This window comes from Halyomorpha halys, unplaced genomic scaffold (assembly GCF_000696795.3).
Source record: "Halyomorpha halys isolate HHAL.00 unplaced genomic scaffold, Hhal_1.1 Scaffold83.1, whole genome shotgun sequence".
Classification (NCBI taxonomy): Eukaryota; Metazoa; Arthropoda; class Insecta; order Hemiptera; family Pentatomidae; genus Halyomorpha; species Halyomorpha halys.
In genome coordinates, this window is record NW_027115065.1 from 380,661 (window position 1) to 389,336 (window position 8,676).

Below are 8,676 nucleotides of genomic sequence, written 5' to 3' on the forward strand. Positions count from 1 at the left end.
TCTTTATTTAATCTAAACTTACTTAATTATTTTCAGTCTTTTAGTGTGTTAAATTTTGTTTTCTCATATCTACTTTGTATTTTTACATATAGTTACATCTCCTGTTCATTTTTACTTTCATATTTATATTAATACTATTTTTGTTTCTTCTTTAAGTTCATTTGTATATAATTTTCTTTTCACTTATATTTACGTAATTTCGACCCTATCAAAATTTACCTTTTTGTATCTTATCCTTTATCCTATGATGTCAAAATCTTTTTTAGTTATTTTGTATCTTTTAAACCTGATGAAGCTCTATAAAGTGGGACGAAACGTAGGATAATAATTAGTTTTTATTTTTTTTTTTTCTTCTGACCGCACCCTAAATCATATCCTTCATAATTTGAAATAATACGATCAATCATTTATATACATAATTACAACATTCATTTTTAAGTGATGAATGGAATATGGTCCGGGTGCGGTCAAAAAAACTCAAATAGTAAATAATTATACTATTTTTATTGAGCCAACGTTTCGCCCCACGTTGCAGGGCTTCGTCAGGGCTAAAAAAGATACAAACACAAAGTGTATAATTATTTACTATTTGAGTTTTTTTTTACCGCATCCGGACCATATTCCATTCATCTATACACACGGTCAATCAATAATCTTCCAGTAAACCATTTTTAAGGTTTTAACTTTTCATTATATGACCTTCTGAATTACTGACCTTCTACATTAGCGTGTGTATGGGTTATATCAATTGGATCTTATAAGTTGGCCTGAATTTGCGCCCACCTGTTGAGTGGTGGTATTTGTTAATCAACTTACTTCTTTATTTTTCGTCTCATTTGTATCTGATAAATTTACTATGTCAAAATATTTTTAGTTGTTTTTTTATCTTTTTTTATCCCTGAAGCTCCCTACAAAGGGGGGCGAAACGTCGGCAAATAAAGTTGTTAAATGTGTTTTGGTTTCTTTTGACCGTACCCGACCATCTTCATCATAATTTTTAATAGCTCTTGATTGAATTGCGGTTTCCACTGAGCATTCTGCTTTGACTTCAAACAATGTTAGTAAGATTGGAACTGTTCCATTATCAATTTCGGAATAGATTGGCTTTTAAAAAACCACGACACCACTAGAAGGTAAAGGTCTACCGATCCACTACTCAGAAGTGCAATTGGCCCCCGTTCTCGGAAATCTGATAACCTATTCTCTTCTAGTTCCCAATATTCTCAGCAGTTGTTTAAAATGCAAATGGTTATTTGGATTTTAAGTTTATTTTTCATGTCATGTTGGCCCATTCGTATAAGTAGCAATGACAGAGGAAAAACAAATAGAGATTTGCTTAAATTTTTACTTGAAAATACCTGTTGATAGAGCCCTCAACGATGTTCGAGAAAGCTCATTCAACATTGTTTACATTACAGAAATCGATTATTAATGTTTTGTTAAAATCGATTCCAACTAACAATGTATATACATCATCAAATATAGTAATATCGGAGCATTGCCGGGTCTAATAGTTTAACATAAAAATCATAGGTGTAACTATTTAAATACGTCTGCTTCGAACTAAACTAGAGATTTATGTATTTTTAAACATAACTTAGCGATTTATTATTTTTTTTCAATCATAGTTATGTTATCTAAGAAATGGCGAGGAAGGGTTATACTGACCTATATACTTGGCTATCGTTTTTAAATTTTATATTTCTTTGTAGATTGTTTTCTTTATATGGGTGCCGGGTCATGTGGGGATCGCTGGAAATGAACTGGCGGACATTGCAGCTAAACAAGCACTTGCTCTTCCAGGTCAGGGCGCGGTCATTCTGACACCCCAACAAATAAGTCTTCCGATGAAAAATGAAATATCAGCTAGTTGGCAAGCCATGTGGAATGAAAGCCTGCCAACCAAATTAAAAATTGTTAAAAAAAAACATTAAACCATGGACCACATCAAACCGTTCCAATCGCAGGGAGGAGGTAGCTATTGCCAGATTGAGAATAGGTCATACGACTTTAACTCATGCATATCTGATCAATAAGCAACCATCACCAAAATGTCAATTCTGCAACAGTGTACTTACAGTCAGTCACATATTTGAAGAATGTCATTTGTATTACATGAACTTAAATAGATCGAGAGTGGGACCGAGTGTATCGGATGCTCTGCTGACCAGAAGAGATTGAATGAGATTTAAACCCGAAGGTTTGTTATACGTACTAAATAATTCTAAAATAAATAATTATTTAAAAAATTTCAAATCTTGAAACAGAATTATAACCAGTGATGCGGCGAGAGGGATGTGCTGGGATCTCTTGAGCTCTGCTCTACCCCTCACACGTGGGGGATAGAGTGGGCTCAGGGATTCTCAGGTCGATTGTGTAAATATTGTATATATTATTTTATCATTATGTTATTTTATTTATTTATTTTTCATTCAGATAGTTTGATTATGTTCATCTTGTCGATTCTTTTGTTTTTATATATTTTAAGAGAGTTTTTTTATTTTTTTTTTACTTTATTTTATTTTATTTATTTTTTTTTTTTATTTTAGTATGTATGAGATCAATCATCACTATTACCTATTGCCCACAACTGTGTGGCAGATTGTAATATCTATCAATAAATAAATCTATCAAATCAAATAAAAAAAAAAAATTAAAGAATTATAAAGTGCGAAATATGGGTGTTGATGACCTCAGGGTTTTACACCCTAAAGCCCCAGCCAACAACAAAGTAGCAATGACGGAAGAAAAACAAATAGAGATTTTCTTTAATTTTTACTTGTAAATACCTACTGATAGAGCCCTCAATGATGTTCGTAAAAGTTCATTCAACAATGTTGACATCACAGGAATTGATTATTAATGTTTTGTTAAAATCGATTCCAACTACCAATGTATATACACCATCAAATATAGGAATAGCGGAGCATTGACGGGTCTAATAGTTTAACATAAAAATCATAAAGGTGTAACTTTTAAAATATGTGTGCTTCGAAATAAACTAGAGAGTTCTTTTTAAACATAACTTTGTTATTAGGGATTTATTATTGATTCAATCACAGTTATGTTACCTAAGAAATGGTGAAGTAGGGTTATACTGACCTATATACTTGGCTAACGTTTTTAAATTTGATATTTCTTTGTATAATGTTTTTGACTTGAAAATTGTGGCATTATATTTCCGAAACGTGGACGTTTTAGGCGAATAAAATCTTGTACAATTTGAAGGGTAAATTTTTTTCTTCCAGAAATCTTTAACAACGAATATCAGAAAATAAATTAATTATTATTTTTTTAATAATTCAGAAAATGTATTTGTATATAGTTAAGTTTGAAAGTTGTAAAACTCTTTCCGTTATTACTAATTGAGTTTCAAGGTAAAAAAAACAACGACGATTTTTTGTGCTATAGAGCTAATATTATGAATTTGTGAAATAAATGATGAACGTGATTGAAAAAACAAAATTAATTTTTGGTTAGCTCATTCGTTTTTGTTAATTGGAGTAAAACATCGCTGGTCATCAACGCCATTTATTTTCGCTTGTATTTACGGAGTACTATTAACTCCTAGGACCTGGGATCGAATCCAGCTGTGATAGACAATCATTTATTCTATTACAGTAGCTGTGAGTCAACCCTGTGGGTTCTCGAAACTCCTTGTGGTCCACCCAGCATTACAAAGTGGGTATCCTGAATGGGGGAAAAATTGGCAGTTGAACTTGATTTTAACCAAATCACCTCCTTGCTCTAGCGTTGGTCTAGCAATGGTGCAAATAAATATAAAAATCAAAATTTAATATGCCCACTTTATATTATATAATAATGAAGGACAAATGAACCCAAAGGTTCGATGCCGATACCACCAATCGCTCTCTGCATACATCCTTCCATCGATAGCCCTCCAAACCCAATTATACTAAATTATATTTATCGGGTGTAGGTCCCATAATTCAGTATTGTGTAGTCTTCTAAATTATCCCATTAATTCATCTTTTTTCGGTCCGAATATTTTACGTAATACTTTATTTTCGAAAACCTTAAGACGCTGTTCATCCCTTGGTGTAAGAGGCCACGTCTCACGTCCATAAAGAACAGTGGGAAGGATAATAGTTTTTTGAATTCTAATTTTTACTTTTTTTGGATAGAAGGCGCGAGCTAAGCAGTTTCGCAATTGAAAAATAACAAGCATTTCCCGCCTTCAATCTCGCTTTTATTTACTCATCGATTTAGTTTTTTTTTAGTTATCGTAGAACCTAAATACTTAAACCTATCTACCTGTTCAAACGTACTTCCCCCTATATCTATATCACCGATATTGCTTGCAATTCTACTGATAACCATGTATTTTGTTTTATCCGTCTTTATTTCAAGACCTATACATTATAAATTCAAGACATTATATTATTATAAATAAAAAAATCTGTAGAATCTCAACCCATGAAGTGAAAGGGATGCAGTATACTGTAAGAAAGTACTGTTACTATACCAAAGGTTGTGCAAGGGGTGATTTAGTCATAAAGGGTACACACTTTATGAAGCTGGAAGGACCCCGAACCCAGAGGGTTGACTCCCGGTTACAGTGATAGAATAAATTATCATCAATCACAGCCGTATTCGAAGCAGGATAGTAGCACAGTACCTTACAACTAGCCAGGCCGCTCACCATTACAATATTATAAGCTCTAAAAATCAACTCAAACAGTATAATATGCTGAACAAAAATATAAGAAAATTACTGGTACATTGAAACCTCACTCAAGCGGACAACCTTCTCCAACGGACATCCACATATTGGTCACCTAAATATAGCTTTACCGCTTTCAATGAACGCTTACATTACATTTCAAAATAAGATAACCATATTTAGCGAATTATATTTAGATATAAATAAATACGTCCTTTTAAAAATATCTTGAATTTATTCTTTTTAGGTTTAAATTAATAAAACCTGAAGTTACAGAACCGTTATCACATGAAGTAATTTATTTCTTTGATGTATTCTTCCAGATAGCGTTTCCAGTTTAATAAGAAATTTATTTGAAAGAGTAAAAAAAAAAAAGTAATTTGAATTGGAGTATTTAATTTTCAATGAAATGTTTACATTTTTCTTTCTTCGCTTTTTCGCTTGTTTTACTTTAAATTCATGAAACCTTATACGTTAGTTTTTTTTTTTTTATTCAAAAAGTTAAAAACGGTACAGCGTTGATTTTTTAATAATTAAAAATAAAAAAAGTTTTGAGAGTAAAACTTTTTGAACAGAAGTTAGAAAATTAATTTAAAGCTGTAGAGTCTCGAATTGCAGATGTTTAATCATTCTTCAATAGAGAGCCCACGCTTTTATTAATTGCGTTAAACGAAGCCATATCTATCCTTTCAATAAAGTTTGTTTGTATGATTACAAAATTTTACAATATCATATCTCACCTATTCTTCCTTATCACTTATTTAATTAATTTCTTAATATTTGAAAAATTGAATTGTGTAAAAATAATTGAAAATGTAAAAAAAAATTAACATGATGAATAGGAATTTTATTCAAGATCTGACTGTGCAATTGCAATAAGTGCTTTAACTACGCAATATAAAATTTTTAAATAAAAACATGGTTGTTATGTTTATTTTAATTAATTAAAATTTAATTAAAGTTGAGAGTCATTGCAGCATTGTGTATATTTCAAATTAAAATATTTTCAAAATATTATTTTGTATCACTCGAGATTATTGATGCATCTAATAATAGGAAAAGAAATCAAGAAGAGAAAAAACTGTTATTTCACCCCAATTTTTTTATTACTTTAATGAAAACTATGTATAATTACTAGTCAACATTAATGAGTCTGTCGTGTGTAGGTAGGGGGGATACAAAATGGTGGCTGTTTCAAAACGTTAAAAAAAAAATTTCATCTTGAGCTCTATATCTTTAAAACTACCAACATTAAAAACCTAAGAGAACATCATTTAGAGTAGATTACATTTGCTAAAATATGAGCCCTAATGGAGCTATTTACGTTCAATAGTTTTCGAGATATTGCTTTTTTAAAACCAACATTTCATAAGAATGCACTGAAAAATCAGAAGTTAGTGAATTTATTATGAGAAATCTATATGTCGAATACTATTCGAATTACATATGTCTATTAGCACTCTAACCAAAGCTAGTTTAATGTACTATAAAGAAGTTAATAAGGTTTATCTTCGAGTAGTAGTAGTTTTCATGATATTCAATAAATTCACAAAAAGTTGATTTCTAGTTGTTCGGACTAAATTTTTTTATTTAAAAAAATATATCTTGGAAACCATAACACGAACAGACGTCTGCCTCAGACTAAAGCTAGTTAAATGTGCTATAAAGTAGTTTACGACTCGTATCTTTATAGGTGCAGTTGTTTTCAGGATACTGAATTTATTTTGGGAAATGTATATCTTAAAAACTATTCGACTTACAGATGTAAATTAGCACTCAAATTAAAGGTAGTTATATGTGCTATAAAGTAGTTTATTGACGTTTATGTTTGTAGAAGGTGTAGTTTTTATGATATTTTCCAAAAATAAATTCACAAAATGTTAATTTGTGGTTTTTCGGATATAATTTTTGGAAATATCATAACAACCTACAAAGATAATTGTGTAATAAAACCTACTACTCAATTTACAAGATTATTTTCACTAGTTGTCATTCCAATTTTTTCCTTTTATTATACAATATTTTAAAGAATAATGTTCGTATTTTTAACAGTAATATGAATTTGATAAATGAGAAACTTTTATTTTTATGATAAAGGACGGGAAATGTACATTTATTAAAATAATTCTAAATATTAAACAGACAGTTCCAAGAGAGGTTTACGGAAGTTTAAGTTTAATTAAGTTGTACAGTGTTCACACATGTAACTTGTGGAAATGGCCAAAAATTGAAAGCCTGATATACCAATATTATGTTGTTTGTTTAAAATTTAATTTAATAAAGTTTGTTCGAATTTTAATTTTTTTTATTCCATAATATTACAAGTAAATTTTTTGTAACTGTGATTTTAGGATAACTAAACCAATAAATAACTGTATAGAGAAATAAAATAGCATTTAGCTCAAATATATTGTGGTTATCAAAAAATAAAACCTTTTATCTACTCAATTTACAAGATTATTTTTACCGGCTACATTTCAATTTTTATCTTTTATTACACAATATTTTAAAGAATAGTGGTCTTATTTTTAACAGTATAATTAATTTGATATTTTTTTTATTTTTATGAAACAGGACGGGAAATTTATATTTGTTTAAATTATTCTCAATTATTTAGTCATTAAACAAACAGTTTTAAGAGTATTAAGTTGCACGGTGTTAACACAAGTAAGTTGTAAAAATAGCCAAAAATCAAAAGCCCGAAATATCAACATTATGTTGTTTGTTTATAATGTAATTTAATAAATTTTGTTCGAATTTTATTAATATTTCTTTAAATTTTATTGTGGTTCAATTTTAAGCTGTAAAAAAGATACTTTTTTTTTTTGTTTTTAATAAAAGTCTTATAAAAGATAAAATTTACTAGTCGATTTATATTAAAAATACATTTGTTGTATATTCTTAATATAAGAATAATTTTTATATCAATTCTCGTTTTAATATCTTTCTTTTAATTGTATTGCCTTTTTTGAGGAAATGGAGGATGAAAATAGTATTGATGTTTAAATAATTTTAAATATTAAAAGAATACTTCAAATACTAGTAAATTAATAAGTTTTGAAAATCGTAAACAATTTTACAGCCTAAACTTCAGCATTGTTCAGTTTTAAACAATGTGATTAAATAAAATTTTAGTAATAATAATCTTTGTGATTTTTAATGGTAATTTTTTAATCCAAAGTTAATTATCTATTATATAAATTTTAATTTTCTGAAATTTCTGAAAGAACTCATGATTTAAATTGTTCAGTAACAAAGAAAAAGGTTACAATTCACAATGAATCTAAATTCTTTTACCGGTCATCACTTCATTTTTTTCTTTCTATTACCAACTATTTTTAAAAATAATGTTCATATTTTTTAACTAATACGGATTTAAATGAGAAACTTTTATTTTAATGAAACAGAACAAGAAATGTATATATATCAAAATAGTTTTATATATATTTGTCTAAAAAGTTTAGCGGTGTTAAATATTAAAAAAGATATTTCAAAGAGTATTATATTAATAAATTTTGAAAATTGTAGAACCTAAACTTCAACATTGTTCAGATTATTACAATGTGATTAAATAAAATTTGTGAGAATTATACTAATAAACATTTTTGTGATTTTTATTGGTTTTCTTTTTTTAATCGAAAGTTAATTATTTATCATGAGAATTCATTTTTATTATTTATTTTATTTAAATCTAAATTATCTAAATTAAAGAACTCAGGACAACAATACAACACGCCATATGATGTAAATTGTTTAGTAAAGCGGTTTAGAAAAATTATGGAATTTCGTATTTAATGTTTTATATCGTTTATATATTAATATTTTAGAATTATTTTATTAGAAAAAAACTAAACCAATACATAACTTTATTGAGAGAAAAGGAAAACTTTGAAAAAAAAATTCTGATAATTTTCCAAACTGTGGCTTGCCAAATTCATTAAATTTACAAAATTTAGATTTTAAATTTATTTAATATTACAAATAAAATTGAT

The 8,676-nt window shown here is 28.3% G+C and overlaps 1 protein-coding gene across 2 annotated transcripts in view; it reads right to left on the reverse strand.

The window, feature by feature from the left end:
- The window catches only part of tobi (target of brain insulin), a 210,036-nt gene that overhangs the window by 200,967 nt on the left and 393 nt on the right, over window positions 1-8,676 (reverse strand). The window lies entirely within an intron of this gene.